Here is a 22,909-nt window from a genome sequence, read left to right on the forward strand (position 1 = left end):
GAATGAGATCCTTGCTGGGTAGAGTAATCTTAGTTGTAGGTTTTTCTCCTTCGTCACTTTAAATATGTCCTGCCACTCCCTTCTGGCTTGCAGAGTTTCTGCTGAAAGATAAGCTGTTAACCTTATGGGGATTCCCTTGTGTGTTATTTGTTGTTTTTCCCTTGCTGCTTTTAATATGTTTTATTTCTATTTAATTTTTGATAGTTTGATTAATATGTGTCTTGACATGTTTCTCCTTGGATTTATCCTGTATGGGACTCTCTGTGCTTCCTGGACTTGATTAACTATTTCCTTTCCCATGTTAAGGAAATTTTCATCTATAATCTTTTCAAATATTTTCTCAGTCCCTTTCCTTTCCTCTTCTTCTTCTGGGACCCCTATAATTCGATTGTTGGGGCATTTAATGTTGTCCCAGAGGTCTCTGAGACTGTCCTCACTTCTTTTCCTTCTTTTTTCTTTATTCTGCTCTGCAGTAGTTATTTCCACTATTTTATCTTCCAGGTCACTTATCCTTTCTTCTTCCTCAGTTTTTCTGCTATTGATCCCTTCTAGAGTATTTTTAGTTTCATTTATTGTGTTGTTCATCATTGCCTGTTTCCTCTTTAGTTCTTCTAGGTCATTGTTTAATGTTTCTTGCATTTTCTTTATTCTGTCTCCAAGATTTTGGATCATCTTTACTATCATTATTCTGAATTCTTTTTCAGGTAGACTGCCTATTTCCTCTTCATATCTTAGGTCTGATGGGTTTTTACCTTGCTCCTTCATCTGCTGTGTATTTTTCTGTCTTCGCATTTTGCTTATCTTACTGTGTTTGGGGTCTCCTTTTTGCAGGCTTCCGGTTCATAGTTCCCGTTGTTTATGGTGTCTGCCCCAGTGGCTAAGGTTGGTTCAGTGGGTTTTGTAGGCTTCCTGGTGGGGTGGACTAGTGCCTGTGTTCTGGTGGGCTGGTCCACGTCTGGTGGTGTGTTTTTGGGTGTCTGTGGCCTTATTATGATTTTAGGCAGCCTCTCTGCTAATGGGTGGGGCTGTGTTCCTATCTTGCTAGTTGTTTGGCATAGGGTGTCCAGCACTGTAGCTTGCTGATCATTGAGTGAAGCTGGGTCTTAGTGTTGAGATGGAGATCTTTGGGAGAGTTTTGCCATTTTGTATTACATGGAGCTGGGAGGTCCCTTGTGGACCAGTGTCCTGAAGTTGGCTCTCCCACCTCAGAGGCACAGCCCTGATGCCTGGCTATAGCACCAAGAGCCTTTCATCCACACGGCTCAGAGTAAAAGGGAGAAAAAATAGAAACAAAAAACAAGAAATAAGATAAAATAAAATAAAGATAAAATAAAATAAAGTTATTAAAATAAAAAAATAAAAAATAATTATTAGGAAAAAAAGAAAAAATAATTTAAAAGTAAAAACAAAAAACAAAAAACGGACAGACAGAACCCTAGGACAAATGGTGAAAGCAAAGCTATACAGACAAAATCTCACACAGAAGCATACACATACACACTCACAAAAAGACAAAAAGTGGAAAAAATAACATATCTTTCTCCCAAAGTCCACCTCCTCAATTTGGGATGATTCCTTGTCTACTCAGGTATTCCACAGATGCAGGCACATCAAGTTGTTTGTGGAGCTTTAATCCGCTGCTTCTGAGACTGCTGGGAGAAATTTCCCTTTCTCTTCTTTGTTCGCACAGCTCCCAGGTTTCAGCTTTGGATTTGGACCCACCTCTGCATGTAGGTCGCCTGAGGACATCTGGTCTTCACTCAGACAGGACGGGGTTAAAGGAGCAGCTGCTTCAGGGGCTCTGGCTCACTCAGGCCAGTGGGAGGGAGGAGTACAGATGCGGGGCAAGCCTGCGATGGCAGAGGCCAGCGTGACGTTGCAGCAACCTGAGGAGCGCAGTGAGTTCTCCCAGGGAAGTTGTCCCTGGATCACGGGACCCTGGCAGTGGTGGGCTGCACAGGCTCCCGCGAGGGGCAGTGTGGATAGTGACCTGTGCTTGCACACAGGCTTCTTGGTGGCAGCAGTAGCAGACTTAGCGTTTCATGCCCGTCTCTGGGGTCCGCGCTGATAGCCACGGCTCGCGCTCGTCTCTGGACCTCATTTAGGCTGTGCTCTGAATCCCCTCTCCTCGTGCACCAGGAAACAAAGAGGCAAGAAAAAGTCTCTTGCCTGTTCCGCAGCTCCAGACCTTTTCCCGGACTCCCTCCCGGCTAGCTGTGGTACGCTAACCCCTTCAGGCTGTGTTCACACCGCCAACCCCATTCCCTCCCTGGGATCCGACCGAAGCCCGAGCCTCAGCTCCCAGCCCCCGCCCGCCCCGGCGGGTGAGCAGACAAGCCTCTTGGGCTGCTGAGTGCTGGTCGGCACTGCTCCTCCATGCGGGAATCTCTCTGCTTTGCACTCCACACCCCTGTTGCTGAGATCTCCTCCGTGGCTTCAAAGCTCCCCCCTCCACCACCCACAGTTTCCACCCGCGAAGGGGCTTCTAGTGTGCGGAAACCTTTCCTCCTTCACAGCTCCCTCCCATTGGTGCAGGTCCCATCCTTATTCTTTTGTGTCTGTTGTTTCTTTTTTCTTTTGCCCTACCCAGGTACGTGGGGAGTTTCTTGCCTTTTGGGAGGTCTGACATCTGCCAGCCTTCAGTGGGTGTTCTATAGGAGCAGTTCCACGTGTAGATGTATTTCTGATGTATCTGTGGGGAGGAAGGTGATCTCCGTGTCTTACTCTTCCGCCATCTTCTCCTCTCTCTCCAGGCATGTTTTTAACACTTCACAAAAACAGCACAAGAAGGATCTGTGCAAAGTTGAAAAAGCTATTAAGAACCATGTCTCTTATAGGTTTAAGGAAACTATCTTCACATGAGGAAGAGAAACAGGAAAGTAATGAGATGAAATACTATACAAAATTATCTTAAAAAAATAAAAAATAAAATTATATCCCTACAGCTACCTAGTCTTCTGTATGACATAAAACCCAAGCCTCTGTATCACAAGGCAAGCATGAGAATAATGATCTTATATTCTTTCAGGTGGGTTATATTATCATGAGGTAAATCTTTGATATTTGTCTCCATTCAATATCATTAGAATATGGGTAGTAGAAATTCAATCCATATTCTGCCAATAGGCTATATATTTGAGTTACATGATATTGGTATGATGTTTTATTTATCTATATCTTATTATTTGTTTTATTGAAAATTTAAAGTGCATCTTTCAAGGACTACTATCCATTGCTGTAAAAACACTTTTAGTCATTTGAAGCACAGTGGAAATAGAATTTAAGGTCATGAAGTGTTAAAAATTAGAAGTCCTTGGGCAACTGTTTTAATGACTAGATCATCAATAAGTTCATAAATTTTCAACTGTTTCTTCAAGGATGCTTAAAATAAATAATATATACTAATAATATATAATGATATATGTAATAAATAATTAAAAAACTATAGTTCATTTTTAGTGGGTAAATATTATATCCATTTTATACATGGTCTGAAAATGTTTTTTACTATGAATTTGAAAACATTTATTTCTAGATATAAGAAAAGATTAAATTACAAAATAGTTCAGTCCAAGTTGTCACAATTAGAAGAATTTGATTAAATGTGTTTATTATGAAATATCAGTCATTGAAGAAAACAAATTTAAAACATTTTCTTATAAATTACAAAGAGTTAATCTTGTATATGTGAGTTAGAATAAATAAACCATATGAAATTGGTGATTTGGCAACAATATTTCATCTTGTTGAACCCAAGTAAAATAAAATAAAATGTGAGCTATGTTAAAGAACTAGAAAGGCCAATATTCCTAAGTTATTTAGAAATTAGGAATGGTAGAGAGGATGTTTGCAGAATCACCATATTACACACAGCATGTTATCAAATATATATTTTAAAACAAATTAATATTTTAAAAACTAATCAAAGAGTCTTCTTCTGGGAATTAAGAGAATAGAGAGCACTACCTTCTTGAATTAATAACTGTGATAGAATTAGTTGTATGTGGGATTTTCATTTTGTGAAATCCATATCTAAAAGTAAAGGTGATATTGAGAGGTTAACTTGAATTCTAAAAAATGATGTGTTAAACTACCTAAAAATTCAGAACAACAAATTTGACAAATCTCTAAAATTGGACACCCAAACAACTGGACATTAATGTTGCAGGCATCCCACTTTTCTGGATAATTGTACATAGATATTAGGCGAAAACATTCATGCTCAATTCCAACTGAATGTTTCCATAAAACAAAATGTGTAATATATTTTAGTTTATCTAATTGTGAAATCATTTTCTTTAAGGGTACATTTTAATCTCCAAAAACTCTTTGTAGTCTCTCCAAAGAGAATTAACAACATGAAGGAACAGAACACTGGGACTGTCATCATAAAATTTAAAAAAGTCCACCATTTTTTTTAAAACAGGGAAATCACTCCGAAGTCACATTGAGCTGCAGACTTAAAGGTGGAAAACTGTTCCATCTCTTATTCTGTGCAATGTTACCATGCAATTCTGTGCAATGTTACAGTGCAATTTGAAAAGATTTTAATGTCTACAATCTGCTATTGCCCTTAATGATTCTTTTTAAATGTCTAGAAGATGAATTCAGAAGAGGAAAAAGTGCTCTCAAATTCTTAGGCCACTGAACTGATACACATATTCCCATGTGTATCTTCCCAGCATTACTGAGAACTTGTCTTCGGTTCCCAAGAAAGAGCTAGGTAATTGGTAGGTGTAGCACATAACTATCACTCCAGCTGCCTACAACTGGGCCATCTTAAAAGAAGAAAAAGAAACACTTATATATAAATGTCAAATTGTTTTCTCTCCTATCTTATTAAAGACAATCAGCCCAGACTCAGGCTAATAGCCCAACTTGACTGAATCTAAAGATCAAAAAAGTCAGGCTTTTTATTGAAAATCCTCAAAGACAGTCAAGGATGATGAGGAAATTTTGTTTTTGTCACTCCCCAGAAGAAATGTAAAGTTCCAAAAAAGGAACTTTTCCTTTTCATTATCATTTTCCTTGAAAGGCAAAAAACAAAAACAAAAAAACAATGAATATAAGCAGAATTTTTCCACATGTAGCAATTTCACATAAATTGAATTATATAATTCTTCATTTAAAACAGGTGAGAGGTAATTTAATAACTGAGTTATAATACAATTTTGAAATCATAGCTATTTTTAATAATTTATGTCATAACTGTATGTATATCCATATATTATATAAATGGAATCCTGAACATTTTTAAGATCTAAATTTTGAGAATTGTAATAGAAAAGTTAAAACTCAACACTTTCTTCCACAAAATCAAAATACAGATTGAATCAACCAGGCCAATAAAGCACATGAATACAACTGTTCTTTCTACCTCCACCAAGAAGTCATTGAAATGACAACCCTGCCAATGATGAGATCACAGTGAAAGTTACAAAACTCAGTAGAGTAACATCTCACATAAGTAGGTCCATAAAATAAGATGTTTGATGCTAGATAAGAACTTGGTATAATGTAAAACATTCTTAAATAGAATATAAAATGAGTATGTTTAAAATGATTAAAGACAAAAGAAGAAGATGTAGAAATCATAAGTAAGGAAAGAGCATGAAGGAAAAAGCAGATATTTTTTCAATTAGCCAAATCATAAAAATACTGGAAATCCAGAGAGGGGTCCAGTAGTAAATATGAAGTTTAGAGGTTACCAGAACTAAAGGAGAAGTTAGGATATGACTGAGACTTAAAATGTGTACTATATATTTAGGTCTTTAATCCATTTGGAGTTTATTTTTGTGTATGGTGCTAGGTAGGGTTCTAATTTCATTCTTTTGTATGTAGCTGTCCAGTTTTCCCAGTGCCACTTATTTAACAGGGTGTCTTTTCTCCATTGTATGTTCTTGCATCTTTTGTCATAAATTAGGTAACCATAGGCACGTGGGTCTATCTCTGGGTTTTCTATCCTGTACCATTGATCTATATTTCTATTTTTCTGCCAGTACCACACTGTCTTGATTAATGTAGCTTTGTAGTATAGTTTGAAGTCGGGGAGCCTGATTCCTCCAACTGTGTTTTTCTTTCTCAAGATTGCTTTGGCTATTCGGGGTCTTTTGTGTTTCCATACGAATTGTGAAATTTTTTGTTCTAGTTCTGTGAAAAATGCCAGTGGTAGTTTGATAGGGATTGCATTGAATCTGTAGATTGCTTTGGGTAGTAGAGTCATTTTCACAATGCTGATTCTTCCAATCCAACAACATGGTATATCTCTCCATCTGTTTGTATCATCTTTAATTTCTTTCATCAGTGTCTTATTGTTTTCTGCATACAGGTCTTTTGTCTCTTTAGGTAGGTTTATTCCTAGGTATTTTATTCTTTTTGTTGTGATGGTAAATGGGATTGTTTCCTTAATTTCTCTTTCGAATTTTTCATTGTTAGTGTGTAGGAATGCCAGATATTTCTGTGCATTAATTTTGTATCCTGAAACCTTACCAAATTCATTGATTAATTCTAGTAGTTTTCTGGTGGCATCTTTAGGATTTTCTATGTATAGTATCATGTCATCTGCAAGCAGTGACAGTTTTAATTCTTCTTTTCCAATTTGTATTCTTTTTATTTGTTTTTCTTCTCTGATTGTGGTGGCTTGGACTTCCAAAACTATGTTGAACAAGAATGGTGAGAGTGGACATCCTTGTCTTGTTCCTGACCTTAGTGGAAATGCTTTCAGTCTTTCACCATTGAGTATGATGTTTGCTGTTGGTTTGTCATATATGGACTTTATTATGTTGAGGTCGATTCCCTCTATGCCCATTTTCTGGAGAGTTTTTATCATAAATGGGTGTTGAATTTTGTCAAAAGCTTTTCCTATGTCTATTGAGATGATCATATGGCTTTTATTCCTTAATTTGTTAATATGTTGCATCTCATTGATTGATTTGCATATATTGAAGAATCTTTGCATCCCTGGGATAAATCCCACTTGACCATGTTGTATAATCCTTTTAATATGTTGTTGGATTCGGTTTGCTAGTATTTTGTTCAGGATTTTTGCATCTATGTTCATTAGTGATATTGGTCTATAACCTTCTTTGTGATATCTTTTTCTGGTTTTGGTATCAAGGTGATGGTGGCTTTGTAGAATGAATTTTGGAGTATTCCTCCCTCTGCAAATTTTTGGAAGAGTTGGAGAAGGATTGGTGTTAGCTCTTCTCTAAATGTTTGGTACTCCAAATGGATTAAAGACCTAAGTGTAAGACCAGACACTATAAAAGTCTTAGAGGAAAACATAGTAAAAACACTCTTTGACATAAAATGCAGCAAGATTTTTTTTTGACCTACCTCCTACAGTAATGAAAATAAAAACAAAAAAAAATCAAATGAGACCTAATTAAACTTAAAACCTTTTGCACAACAAAGGAAACCATAAGCAAGGTGGAAAGACAACTCTCTGAATGGGAGAAAATATTTGTAAATGAAACAACGGACAAAGGATTAATCTCCAAACTATACAAACAGCTCATAGAGCTCAATATCAAAAAACAACCATCCAATTAAAAAATGGGCACAACACCTAAATAGACATTACACAAAAGAAGACATACAGATGGCCAAGAGGCACATGAAAAGATGCTCAACAACACTAATTATTAGAGAAATGAAAGTCAAAACTACAATGAGTTATTACCTCACACCAGTCAGAATGGCCATTATCAAAAAATCTAGAAACAATATATGCTGGAAAGGGTGTGGTGAAAAGGGAACCCTGTTGCACTGTTGGTGGGAACGTAAATTGATACAGTCACTATGGAGAACAGTATGGAGGTTCCTTAAAAAATAAAAATAGAACCATCATATGACCCAGCAATCCCACTACTGAGCATATACCCTGAGAAAACAGTAATTCAAAAAGACACATGCACCCCAATATTTATTGCAGCACTATTTAAAATAGCCAGGACATGGAAGCAACCTAAATGTCCATCGACAGGTGAATGGATAAAGAAGATATGGCACATATATACAATGGAATATTACTCAGCCATAAAAAGAAATGAAATTGAGTTCTTTGTAGTGAAGTGGATGGACCTTGAGTCTGTCATACAGAGTGATGTATGTCAGAAAGAGAAAAACAAATACCATAAGCTAACGCATATATATGGAATCTAGGAAAAAAATGGTTATGTTGAACCTAGGGGCAGAACAGGAATAAAGACACAGTCATAGAGAATGGACTTGAGGACTCAGGGAGGGGGAAGGGTAAGCTGAGAGGAAGTAAAGTGTGCCATATCTTCTTTACATATACACTACCAAATGTAAAACGGATAGCTAGTGGAAGCAGCATCATAGCACAGGGAGATCAGCTAGGTGCTTTGTGACCACCTAGAGGGGTAGGATAGGGAGGGTGGGAGGGAGGCTCAAGAAGGAAGGGATATGGAGATATATGTATTCATATAGATGATTCCCTGTGTTGTACAACAGAAACTAACACAGTACTGTGCAGCAGTTATACTCTAATAGAGATCTATAATAAATGTGTACTATATAAAACTTCAGACATAAATAAATGAGAAATAAATATCTATTCTTTCCAAGAAAGCTCCTTAATATTCCTAGTTCAAATAAACAAATGCAATGTACAGTAGTAAGCAGTAGTATGCCAGTGAAAATTATCATTTTACTAATAATATAATTAAACACATTTGTAGTATATAGGCCAGTTAGATCCCTAATTCTCCTTCTTTAGTAGTTTGTTACTGTGCCTAAAGTAGTACTCTGTCAACTGGAACTTCTGACATATAAGAGTCCCAGAATGTGTGCTAATGCCAGAAAATAAAATCAGTGCACCAGATAACTTACTCCTGCCCACAGCTCACTTGACCTTTATCCCATTTCTTTCCAGCCATCAGAGGAAGTCTCCAGTTTTCAGTATAAACATTCACTGAGAGGTTTACAGGAGTTAACAAATATGAACAAAATACAAGAAATCAGCCAACAGTTGATGAAAATCAACAACATAAAAAAGAGGTACTAATTTTAATAGACAACTAAAGAATTAACCTCCAGGCAATAGAGTTAATAGAGGAAATGTCAGAAAACATAAGTACAATTTATATCCATTGAAAAATCCAAAAGTGTAATATACCCATTCAAAAAGGCTGCTATGAAGTAATATATAAAAATTAATTTTATAAATTATAAATGTGATAATTGAAAAAAATTTAATTACAATAGTATAGATGACTAACAAAATAGATTTAGTCAAAGATGTATAAAGTTATCTAGAAGATAAAATAGAAGAGTTGTCCCAGAATACACTACAAAAGGACAAAGAAATAGTGAGAGAAGAAAACTTTTATTCCAACACCCATATAATTAGGACTTCTGTAAAGAAAGAATAAAAGGGAGACAACTTTAAAAATAACAGCAAAAATTTTGCCATTACAATAGACATGTATAAATCTTTCACTTTTTTTCATTTCTCAACCCAGTTCTTAATGAGTCCCTTATCCAGTTTCCACCTAGCTACCAGAATGAATTTTTAAAATATAAAATGGAACCTTTGGTCTTTGATTAAGTCATCCACTGCCTTCCATTGTTTATAGAAAAACAAAATCTAATTCCTTGATTTGATTTAGCCCCATGACTACCTCTCAAAACTCCCATCATTCTACTTTTCCTTTCCTCATTATACACCATTACAGTGACCTTCTATTAGTTCCCAGAAAACATCAAGATATTTCCTGTCTCTTGGCCTTTGGGCTTTCTGTTCCTCTTGCCTGGACTAAGCTCCCCAATTCATACCCAAGCATTTCACTAATATGCTTCCTATTTCTTCTTCACACTAGTATTATGTACCATTCTCCTTAGGAAAGCTTACCCTCATCAAAATGACTATTTGTCTTTTACTATTCTTTATCATAACTTGCTGTGTATTTCCTTTATAATGCTACCAGGATCTGTAGGTTAAAATTTTTACATAATTGCTGCCCAGCAGAGTGAAATACAATTTCCAGGAGAATAGGGGCCTTCTCTGTCTGGTTCTCCATTTTATAACCTGCATTTAGCACGGTAAGTAGCCTAGCACAAGATAAGTACTCAATATATTTGTTAAATCAGTGAACAAATGAATTCATTTGGAAGGGTACAATAAGGGTTCAATACAATTCAATAAAAATGGTATGCACCTCTACTTAGTTATGGTGGAATTCAGAATTCAAAGGATAAATAGAGCATATTTTAGGAGTCACAGAGAAGAAGTGATGTCACAGAAAATGTTGGTATTAAGCATTGGAATAATTGGCCCCTTCACTGAAACAACTTTAAGATGGCAAATATTAAAATAATCAATTTTTTTCAGAACTCTGAAATCTAATCCAAAATTTACAGCAACTAGGGAGCTGCTTAATGAAGAAAAAGGCAGCTAAATTTCGGTTAGACAGCATCTACAAATTATAAATATAATTTAAAACAGTCTACAAATCATATATATATAATATATGCTATATTTCATATATATATATATATGACAAATTAAAAGCAAAAAATACATACGAAGGCTAAAAACACAATTAGGAAGTGCTCACATCACATTGGAATAAAATATTCTAAAACTGGAACTATACAGAGAATAATTATCCTGTCTCAGACCAAAGGCTGCAAGCAAATTTAAGAAACATTTCATATTTAGAATAATAAGAATAATTGAATAACAAAGATAGGCAAACCAAAATGAAAGTATGGATAAATTAATATCAGAAACAATAAGATTCAAGGTGAAAAATTTTAAAGAGTACAAATATGAATATTTTATATAGATGAAAAACAGATTCCACCAGGAATATATGATGAAAATGAATCTTTATGTACCCAGAAGCACAGCTTTGAAGTATATAAAGTGTAAACTGTCCAAAATACAAGAAACAGAAAATGCTTATTTTCAAACATTATTGAAATAAATTTTAATAATTCTCTATTATGATACCAAAAAAACTCAATAATTTCTAAGGTACAAAATATAGAGCACACTCCCATTTATAGCAATGCAATAAAACTATAAATAAAAACAAAATGAGAATATCCCAACATAATCCAATAGAAAGTTAAGGACAAAAATAATTCTTCTAGATAATTATTTCAGTAAAAGGGAAAACAAACCTGAACTCACATTTTCTTTGTACATCAACAACCAGGATAGTCATACCAAAAGCTGTGGAATGTGGCAAAAATGACGTTCATAGAAACTGTATTAGTGCATTTATTTATGAATTTTGCATTAAACACATATTATGAGCCAATCATTATTCTAGGGGCTGGTAGAATTTTTTTTAATCAATATAATTCAGGCAGAATATACCAACAACAAAATGCACAGATTTTAAATGTGTAGATAGATGAGTTTTATAACTGATTTCCATCTTGATTTCTTCTTTGACCCATTGGTTGATCAGGAATACGTTGTTTAATTTCCACATATTTGTGAATTTTCCAGCTTTCCTCCTATTTTACACTCATCTAACCACCACCACAATCATGATAACTAACATTTCCCTTACAGTAAAAATGTTCCATCATGTGCCTTCCCAGTCACTTTTTCTTATATCTCTGGACACAGGCATCCATGGTACTGATTTCTAATACTGTACATGTTTTACAAGTTTTTTGACTCAATACAAATGGAATCAGACAATATGTACTTTTTGTGTAAGATTTCTTGTCTTAACAATGTCTGTAAGATTCGTCCATGTTGTATGTAACAGTTCTGCATTTTCAACTGCTGAGAATAAAGCATACAAGAATTTGATTGTATGGATTTACTATAATATGTTTATACATTCACTGCTAATGTACATTTGGATTATTTCCAGTTTGTGGTGATTACCAATAACGTTGCTATAAATACTCATGTATATGTCTCTGTGCGGACAGCATGTTTTTATTTCTCTTAGGTAAATACCTGGAAGTGGAATTATTGAATCATATGGCAAATTTATAAGTTACTTTATAGGAAGCTGCCAAATTGTTTCTCAAAATGACTGCAATATATCTTCTTTCTTGGAAATTTTGAGAATAGTAGAATATACATTATGAAGAAAAGAATAAAAGAAAATTATTTTGTAATAATAATTACAAAATAATTATTATTTTGTAATTACCCACATCCAGAGATGACTATTAGCATTTTGGTGAATTTCCATTCATTTTATTCTCTCTCTCCCCTCCTTCTCCTTCTCCCTTTCCCCTTCTTTCTCTCTTTCTCTCTCTGTCTCCCCTCATAATATGCAAATATATGTATATATAAACACAAGCACATATGTTTTTGTGCATATATTGATTCTGATTTTGGATCATATCATAAGAGAAATATATAACAAAATTTGTATCACACTATATATACAGGTTTAAAATCCCATTGAACTTATCATGAGCTTTCTCCATATTATTAGTCTTCAAAAGCATGAAACCTTGGTCCTCTGATGTCTGTTAATTTTATTTGATACCAGATCATTCTGTGATTCTCTTTCATTGAGTATTTCAGTTTTAATTATTACTTAGTATTTATATTACCTGTAAGTTTCATGAGAGTTGCCTTGTTTGACACTGTTTCCCCAGTACTTAAGGGCTAGCCAATATTAGGTTTCCAATTAACACTGTATACAATGACTTTGACATATGCACTTAGACAAACATCACACCAAGTATATTTTATTTTTTTTAAATTCAAGGGAACCACTTGCAGTAGTTCCATCAACTAGCAATATTTCAATATTTCATAGCTACCAAATCAAAAGAGGGAAGTAAAATAAAGAAAAGGTAATATGAGTAGCACAACATATGACACTGCCTTTACTTGACTTATTTCATCCATGTGTCCTAGCAGCTTAAGTAGTGACTCACACATAGTGTGCATGCAATAGGTATTCATTTTATAAATGAATGAATTTATTTTCCCCCAGCTTTATTAAAATATAATTGACATTTAACATTATGTAAATTTAAGGTGTACAGCATGTTTATTTGATACATTTATATAATGCAAAAATAATTACCACCATAACATTAGTTAACACCTCCATCCCATCACATAATTACCATTTCTTTTCTTGTGGTGAGAAGATTTAAGATCTACTCTTAGCAAGATTCAAGTATATAATACAGTAGTATTAACTATAATCTACTGTTTCTCTGAATTAGGGAGTTTTTAGATTCCACATGTAAGTGATGTCATATAGTATTTGTCTTTCTCTGTCTGATTTATTTCACTTTGCATAACGCCATAAAGGTTCATCAAAGTTGTCACAAATGGAAGGATTTCTTTCTTTCTCATGGCTGAATAGCATCCCATTGTGTGTGTGTGTGTGTGTGTGTGTGTGTGTGTATATATATATGTATATATATATATATATATATATATACCACCTCTTCTTTATTTATTCATCTGTCAATGGTCACTTATGTTGGCTATTGTGGGTAATGCTGCAATGAACATGGAGTGCAGATATCTCTGTGAGATCCTGATTTCAATTCCTTTGGATATACACCCAGAATTGGGATTGCTGGATCATAGGGTAATTCTATTTTTAATTTTTTGAGGAAACTCAATTCTGTCTTCCATAGATTCTGTTGCCAATTTGAATTCCTACCAACAGTGCCAAAGTGTCCCCTTTTCTCCACAGTTTTGCCAATTCTTCTTATTGTTGTCTTTTTGATGATAGCCATTCGAACAGGTGTGAAGTGACATCTCACTATCGTTTTTATTGGAATTTCCCTGATGATTAGTGATGTTGAGCAACTTTTCATGTACCTGTTGGACGTTTGGATATCTTTGAAAAACTGTCTACTGAGTACATCGGCACATTTTTAATTGAATTGTTGTTTTGTTGTTGTTACTGAGTTGTATCAGTTCCCTTTATATCATTTATATTAACCCATTATCAGATAAGTAGGTTACAAATATTTTCTCCCATTCCATAGGTTGGCTTTTAATTTTTGTTGATGGTTTCTTTTGCTGTGCATAAATTTTAATTTGATGTAGGCCCACTTGTTTATTTTTGCATTCTTTTACTTGTGCTTTTGGTGTCATATCCAGGAAATTGCTGGCAAAAACAATCAATCTCAAGAAGTTTGTTCCCTGTTTCCTTCTAAAAGTTTGATGGTTTCAGATTTTATGTTTAAGTCTTTAATCCATTTTGAGTTAATCTCCATGATTGGTGTAAGATAGTGGTCCAATTTCGTTTTTTGCATGTGGTTATCCAGTTTTCTCAACAAAATTTATTGAAGAGACTATCTTTTCCCCAATTGAGAATTCTTGGCTTCCTTGTCAGATATTGGTTGACCGAATGTGTGGGAGTTTATTTCTGGGCTGTCAACTCTGTTCCATTGGTCTGTGTGTCTCCATTTCAGCCAGTACCATACTGTTTTGATGACTTTATCTTTGTATTATAGTTTGAAATCAGAAAGTGTGATGTCTCTGGCTTTATTCTTTCTCAGGATCACTTTTTTTATTCTAGGTTCTCTTGTGGCTCCATGCAAATTTTAGGATTATTTTCTCTTTCTATGAAAAATGTCTTTGGAATTTTGATGGGGATTGTGTTGAATCTATAGATGGATTTAGGTAGTGTGGGCATTTTAACAATATTAATTCTTCTGATTCATGAACGTGGGTCCTGTGTCTTCTTCAATGTCTTTTATCTAAGGCATGCAGTTTACAGTTCACAAATATTTCACCTCCTTGGTTAAATTTATTCCTAAATATTTTATTCTTTCTGATGTTGTTGTGAATAAGATTATCATTATTTATTTATTTTTCAAATGTTTTGTTGTTATCGTATAAAAAGGCAGCTACTATCTCTATGTTGATTATGTATCCTGCACCATTACTTAATTTGTTGATTAATTATAGCAGGTTTTGATGGAGTCTTTAAGATTTTCTATATATAAGATCATGTCATCTGCAAACAATTACAATTTTACTTCTTTTTTCATCATTGAGTGCTTTTTGCTTCCTTATTTTGCCTGGTTGCTCTGGTTAGGACTTTCAGTACTATTCTGAATAGAAATGGTGAGAGTGAGCATTCTTCTGTTGTTCCTGATTTTAGAGGAAAGTTTTCAACCTTTAACTACTGACTATGATGTTAGCTGTGTGTTTGCCATATATGGCCTTCATTGGGCTGAGGTATATTTCTTCTATACCCAACTTGTTGAGCATTTTTATCATGAAAATACATTGTATATTGTCAAATGTTTTTTCTGAGTCTATTGAGATAATCATGTGATTTTTATCTTTCATCCTATTAATGTAGTGACTCACATTTGCATCTGTTTAAACATCCTTGCATCCAAGGGATAAATCTCACATTATCATGGTGAATGATCCTTTTATTGTATGCTAAATTTATTCTACTACCATTTTGTTGATAATGTTGGCATCGATATTCATCAGGGATATTGATCTTCAATTTTTTTTTTAGTTTCCTTATCTGGTTTTGGACACAGAGTAATGCTGGCTGAGTAAAATAAGTTTAGAAGTGTTCCCTCCTCTTTAATTTTTTTCAGAGTTTGAGAAGGATTAGCATGACTTCTTTTTAAAATATCTGGTAGAATTAAGCAATGAAACCATCTGGTCATAGACTTTTCTGTGCTGGGAGTTTTTTGATTACTGATTCAATCTTCTTACTCATTATTGATCTGATTTTCGTCAGATCAGTCTTGGTAAGTTGCATGTTAATAGGAATTTATCCATTTATTTAAGGTTATCCAGTTTGCTGGCACATAATTGTTCATAGTAGTCTCTTATGATCCTCTCTGTTTCTGTGGTATCTGTTGTAATGTCTCATCTTTCATTCCCGATTTTATACATTTGAGTCATCTCTCTTTTATTCTGAGATAGTTAATGTTTGTCAATTTTGTTTATCTTTCCAAAGAACCAGCTCTTAGCTTCATTAATCATTTTTATTGTTTTTCCAGTCTCTATTTTATTTGTTTCTGCTCTGACCTTTGTTATTTCCTTCCTTCTGCTAACTTTGGGCTCACTTTATTCTTTTTTCTACTTCCTTGAGATGTAAAGTGAGGTTGTTTATTTGAGATTTTTAAATTTCCTAATGTAAGTGTTTATCACTACAAATTTTCCACTTAAAACCGTTTTTGCAGCATTCCATAAGTTTTGATATGTTGTGCTTCCATTTTCATTTGTTTCAAGATATTTCTTTGATATATATTTTGATTTCTTCCTTGACCCATTAGTTGTTCAGGATCATGTTCTTTAGTCTCCACATATTTGTGAATTTTCCAGCTTTTCTCCTGTTATTGATTTCTAGTTTCATATTTTTGTGGTCAGAAAAAATACTTGGTATGATCTCAATCTTCTTAAAATTGCTAAGACTTTTTTTGTGACCTATCATGTGATCTATCCTGTATAAGGTTCTATTTGCACTTAGAAGAATATATATTGGATGAAATGTTTTGTATATATCTGTTGACTCCATTTGGTCTAAAGTATTGTTCAAGTCCAACATTTCCTTGTTGATTTTCTGCCTGAATGACTTAAGCATTGTTGAAAGTGGAGTATTGATGTCCCCTATTACTATTGTATTGTTGTCTATTTCTGCCTTCAGTCTGATAGTATTTGCTTAATATACTTAAGTGCTCCAATGTTGGGTGCATATACATTTATGGTTGTTATATCTTCTTGATGAATTGACCCCTTATCATTATATAATGACCGTCTTTGTCTCTTTTTACCATTTTTAGCTTACAGTCATTTGGTCTAAGTATAGCTACTACTGATCTTTTTTTTTGGTTTCCACTTGCATGGAATATATTTTTCCATCCCTTCACATTGATCCTATGTGTGTCCTTAAAACTGATGTGAGTCTCTTGTAGGCAGCAAAGGGTCTTGTTTTTTCATCCATCCAGGCACTCTATGCCTTTTGATTGGAGACTTCAATCCATTAACATTTAGAATAATTGTTGACAGGTAAAGACTTACTAATGTCATCCTATTACTTTTTTTCTGTCTGTCTTGTAGCTTCATTTTTCTTTTTTTTCCTTTCTTGTTTTCTTCCTTTGTAAATTTATGATTTTCCATAGTTGCATGCTTTGATTCCTTTCTCTTTATCTTTGTGTATGTATTGTAGATTTTTGTTTTGTGGTTCCCATGAAGCTTACATAAAGCATGCTTCAACCCAGGGTCTAGTGGTCCAGGACAACATCTGCAGGGGAGTATGGTGGCACTGGATGTGGGAGAAGCTTGGTGTCTCTGGCTCAGTCTATCAACAACTGTGTGGTCCTTGGCAAACACTGTGCGGAGTCCACAGGGTCTTTAAGGGCTGTAGAGATCCTATGACACCTCCAGGTATAGCTGTTAGAAACCAGGGAATGCAGCAGTGGTGGCTAAAGCCAGTGATGTGCATGAAGTTGTCTGTGGGAGTCAGCTGAAGGTGCCTGTGTAGTGACAGGGGTCAGTTGATGACACACTCATAATGATTGAAAGCTAGGGCAGGTGGTAAAACTATGGGCTTACTGGCATCTGTGGAGGCCAGCCCTGGCTGTCAATGTGCTGTCCTATAGCTGCACATTCTCCCCTCAGTTGTGCACACTACAGTGGACACTAGTGACAGGGGTAGAGCTGGGAGTATGCAGGTACACAGCCAGAGGCACTATCTACAGGTGGGTATGGTGGTGCTGGCCAGTAACAGAAGGAAGGTCCTGACCTGGGCTCATAAGCAGCTGCAAAACCCTGGCTATTGGTGTACTTTTCTGTGGCTTCACACTCTCCCAGGCATGCACACTGTAATGGAGGCTGGTGATGGACTTCAGGCTAGGGTTATGCACGTAGACAGCTGGAGAAACTAGCTACAAGTGAGCTCAGTGGCGCCAACCAGTGACAAATGGCAGGGTTTGATCTAAGCCTATAAGTACCTGTCAGGACCCGAGAAGTTGCTGTGCTTCCTGTGGCTGTATTTTCTACCCCCTCAGTGTTCACACTGCAATGGAGGCTAGTGACAGGGATCAAGCAGGGGGCATGCAGGCGTACAGCAGGAGGGGTTGGTTACAAGTGAGCACAGTGGTGCCAACCAGTGATAGAAGGTAGGACCTGATCAGGCCAGCAAGCAGCTGCAGGGGGGCCTGGCTATAAGTACATTACCTGTGGCCACACACTTTACCCCCATTTCTGCACACTGCAGTAGAGGCTGATGATGGGTGTCAGGATGGTGGCATGCAGGTACACTGCTTAAGATGCTATCCCCAAGCACGGGCACAGTGGTGGCGGTCAGCCAGAGGCAGGAGGGTGTTAGGCTGGTGTCTTCCAATTGCATAGCTGCAGAAGCCCATGTTGGCTGCAAGCATGGTCCATGAGCTACAGTCGGGGTGGGGAGAGATCCACAGAAACCTTAAATGGCTGCTGGTGTGGATCCCAGCCTCTGGAAGGGTCAGGGGTAAGGACTCAGGTAGATGGAGTCAGCCAACGAAATACCTGTGGAACAAAAGCTGGTGATATCTGCAAAGGGTACATGGTGGCTGTGCTGGTCATTGGTTTTCTCAGTAGCAAAATTTTCTGAGTTTGTCTGCAGATCAGGTGTCTGTAAACCTGACTGCTTCTGCTGTATGTCTGCTAATAATAGCCTCTGCTTTTCTTCCTTGTTTGTAACGAGCTCAATACATCTCAGCTTTGCCAGTCTGGGTGGGGTGAAACCAAAGTGGGACCCCTGGGCACTACCCCACCAGGCTGGAGAAGCTGATTGCTCACCCTGTTCTTCCTTTCTTGCAGAGAGGAACACTTTCTAGAAAGGAAGTTCCTTCTTTGCACTGAACAATGCCAGCTTGCAGGATAAGATGATGCAGGCAAAATGAAGTCGTCTTCCTCCTCTTCTTGTGTGATTATTCTGTTCTTGTTTTTACTGTCGATGTCCCAGAGTATTGCTAAAACTTCCTAAGTGCACTCTAGAGGTCTCCCAGAGCTGTTTTTTTGTTCATAGGCAGCTGTGCAATCATTGATCTTTGTGGTGGAATGGGGAAGCTGGGTTTTCCTACATTGCTATTTTCCCCTATAAATGCATGAATTTATTAAGCTAACTATAAATGTTTGGGGGGATAAGTCTAAACCCCTTCTTATGAATCAGTTTTAACAGTTACCATTTCTCAATTTAACTTTTCTGCAGTTATACTCTTTTTCTCTCCCATACTAGTCCTTTGCTAGAGAAAAACCCAAAAGTATGGTGTGAAAGAAAAAAAAAAACTTTTATCATGCAAGATCATAATGTTTTGTATGCTTAGAAGAGTTCTAGAATGATGCAGGACATATCTACAAGGGTATATCCATCTAAAATCTTACCCCATTACTTTGAAATAGGGTTTTACAACCTTTATACAATTGCCATTTTGGAGTAGGAAATTCTATGTTTGGGGAAGTGGAAGCTTCCTTGTGCATTTTAGGATGTTTAGCAATATCCTTGGCCTTTACTCACTAAACGCCAGTAGCACTTCCACGAGGCATTACAATCAAATAACGACAAATTTCCAAATGTTCTTGAGGGGAAAAGTTGTCCAAAGTTGAGAACCACTACCCTGAAGTAGCAAAACAGCCAGAATACACACCTCACACCATTCTTATGCAAGCAGTTAGGCAAAGAATGATGACTTAATGGAAGGAAGCCATATATGTTGTGTTTCTTGATTTTTAGAATATCTGATTCTATCCCAATGGGCACACATAAAAAAATGTTAAAGTTTATAAATATAGCAAATTTGTTCAGTACTAGGTAGGAGCCTAACTTTAGAAAGTTTAGAACTTAAAAAAAAATCGAAGTTAAGATCTTGGGACATAAGATTATAAGTGGTATGAAAGACATAAAAACTACATCAACTTTTATTTAAATTTTAGGATTTGTAAGTATGTATATATAGTTATATCACAAAGTCTCTAATATTTGGAGTTATTACCAAGGGTATGAATAGGATAAATAATATATGAATATATAGATTTAAAATGTGGTGAATGTCTTGGACCTCAAGTCAGAAACTTATGCACAAGTCCAAATTTGACTATCTTCTTATCCCCAGTCTTCTGACTCTCAATCCAGTGCTCTTTCCTTGATACTTCTTGTAACACTTGAAAAACAGTCAGAAAATAATACAAATAATTGAATTTATACATTAGAGAATATACAGGGATTTTATAAATTGTATGTATAAGTAAAGAGTAAAACATCACTATCTTTTTGACGTCACTAAAGGTGAGTTATCCAAAATAGTTAAGAGAAGCATTGAAGTTGGAGCACTGTTCAAATTCTTTCTTTCTTTTTTAAATTTCTTTTTAAAAACTGACTTTACTTTTTAGAGCAGTTTTACGTTCACAGCAAAATTGATCAGAAAGTACAGAAATTTCCCATACATACTGCTGCCCCCCCACCACAGACAGCCTCCCCCACTATCAACATCACCCAGCAGAGAGCGACGTTTGTTACAATTGATGAACCTACATTGACACATCATTATCACACAAAGTTGATAGTTTACATTAGGGTTCATTCTTGGTGTTGTACATTCTATAGATTTTGACAAATATGGAATATGTATCTACCATCGTAGTATCATATAGAACAGTCTTCCGACCCTAAAAATCATTTGTGCTCCACCTATTCATCCCTCCCCTCCTAACTCCCGGCGACCACTGATCTTTTTGCTGTCTCCATAGTTTTGCCTTTTCCAGAATCTCATATATTTGGAATCACACAGCATGTAGCCTCTTCAGATTGGCTTTTTTCACTTAGGAATATGCATTGAATTTTTTCTTCATGTATTTTCATGGCTTGAAAGCTTATTTCCTTCTAAAACTGAATAATATTCCATTGTCTGGATATACCACAGTTTATTTATCCATTCACCTACTGAAGGACATCTTGGTTGCATGCAGGTTTTGTCAATTATGAGTAAAGCTGCTATAAACAGCTGTGTGCAGATTTCTGTGTGGGCATAAGTTTTCGACTCCTTTGGATAAATACCAAGGAGCATGAATGCTGGATCATCTGGTTAGACGATGTCTAGTTTTTGTGTAGTGTACGTTTAAGGACTAACTGTAGCTAACTCTTATTGAGTCCCCTTGATTAAGAGTGCAGGTTCTGGAGCCAGATTGCCTGGGTTTTTATTTTGTTATTTTTTTAATGTGGCATTCCATTTTATTTTAATTTTTTTAACATTTTATTGGAGTATAATTGCTTTACAATGGTGTGTTAGTTTCTGCTGTATAACAGAGTGAATCAGCTAAATGCATACGTATATCCCCATATCTCATCCCTCTTACGTCACCCTCCCTCCCACCCTTCTAGCTGGTCAAAAAACACCGAGCTGATCTCCCTGTGCTATAAGACTCCTTCTCACTGGCTATCTGTTTTACATTTGGTAGTCTATATATGTCCATATATACACTACCACTATCTCATTTTGTCCCAGCTTATGCTTCCCACTCCCCGTGACCTCAAGTCCATTCTCTAGTAGGTCTGCATCCTTATTCCTGACTTGTCCCAAGGTTCTTCATGACCATTTTTTTTCTTTTTTCTTTTTTTTTAGATTCCATATATATGTGTTAGCATACAGTATTTGTTTTTCTCTTTCTGACTTACTTCACTCTGTATGACAGACTCTAGGTCCATCCATCTAACGACAAGTAACTCATTTTCGTTTCTCTTTATGGATGAGTAATGTTCCATGGTATATATGTGCCACATCTTCTTTATCCATACATCTGTCAATGGGCACGTAGGTTGCTTCCATGATCGGGCTATTGTAAATAGAGCTGCAATGAACATTGTGGTACATGACTGTTTTTGAATTATGTTTTTCTCAGGGTATATGCCCAGTAGTGGGATTGCTGGGTCGTATGGAAGTTATATTTTTAGTTTTTTAAGGAACCTCCATACTGTTCTCCATACTGGCTGTATCAATTTACATTCCCACCAACAGTGTATGAGGGTTCCCTTTTCTCCACACCCTCTCCAGCATTTATTGTTTCTAGATTTTTTGATGATGGTCATTCTGACCGGTGTGAGATGATATTGAATTGTAGTTTAGATTTGCATTTCTCTAATGATTAAAGATGTTGAGCATTTAACAACATAAACACATAAATCAGTGTTGAATTTTGTTGAAAGCTTTCTCTGAATCTATTGAGACGAAAATATGCTTTTTCTCCTTCAATTTTTTAATATGGCGTATCACATTGATTGATTTGCATATATTGAAGAATCCTTGCATTCCTGGGATAAATCCCACTGGATCATGGTGTATGATCCTTTTAATGTGCTGTTGGATTCTGTTTGCTAGTATTTTGTTGAGGATTTTCGCATCTATGTTCACCAATGATATTGGTCTGTAGTTTTCCTTTTTTGTGGCATGTTTGTCTGGTTTGGTATCAAGGTGATGGTGGTCTCGTAGAATGAGTTTCGGTATGTTCCTCCCTCTGCTATATTTTGGAAGAGTTTGAGAAGGATAAGTGTTAGCTCTTCTGTAAATATTTGATAGAATTCGCCTGTGAAGCCACCTGACCCTGGGCTTCTGTTTGTTTGAAGGTTTTTAATCACAGTTTCAATTTCAGTGCTTGTGACTGGTCTGTTCTTATTTTCTATTTCTTCCTGGTTCAGTCTTGGAAGGTTGTGCATTTCTAAGAATTTGTCCATTTCTTCCAGATTGTCCATTTTATTGGCATAGTTGCTTGTTGTAATCTCTCATGATCCTTTGTATTTCTGCAGTGTCAGTTGTTACTTCTCGTTTTTCATTTCTAATTCTATTGATTTGAGTCTTCTCCCTTTTCTTCTTGATGAGTCTGGCTAATGGTTTATCAATTTTGTTTATCTTCTCAAAGAACCAGATTTTAGTTTTATTGATCTTTGCTATCGTTTCCTTCATTTCTTTTTCATTT

General features: G+C 35.8%; 1 pseudogene across 1 annotated transcript in view; it reads left to right on the top strand.

Annotated features, from left to right (window-relative positions):
- LOC309653252 (large ribosomal subunit protein eL32 pseudogene) overlaps positions 1-22,909 on the top strand; it is a 499,263-nt pseudogene that overhangs the window by 434,155 nt on the left and 42,199 nt on the right. The gene's annotated exons all lie outside the window — the stretch shown is intronic.

Source organism: Balaenoptera physalus, assembly GCF_965194825.1.
Source record: "Balaenoptera physalus genome assembly, chromosome: X".
Classification (NCBI taxonomy): Eukaryota; Metazoa; Chordata; class Mammalia; order Artiodactyla; family Balaenopteridae; genus Balaenoptera; species Balaenoptera physalus.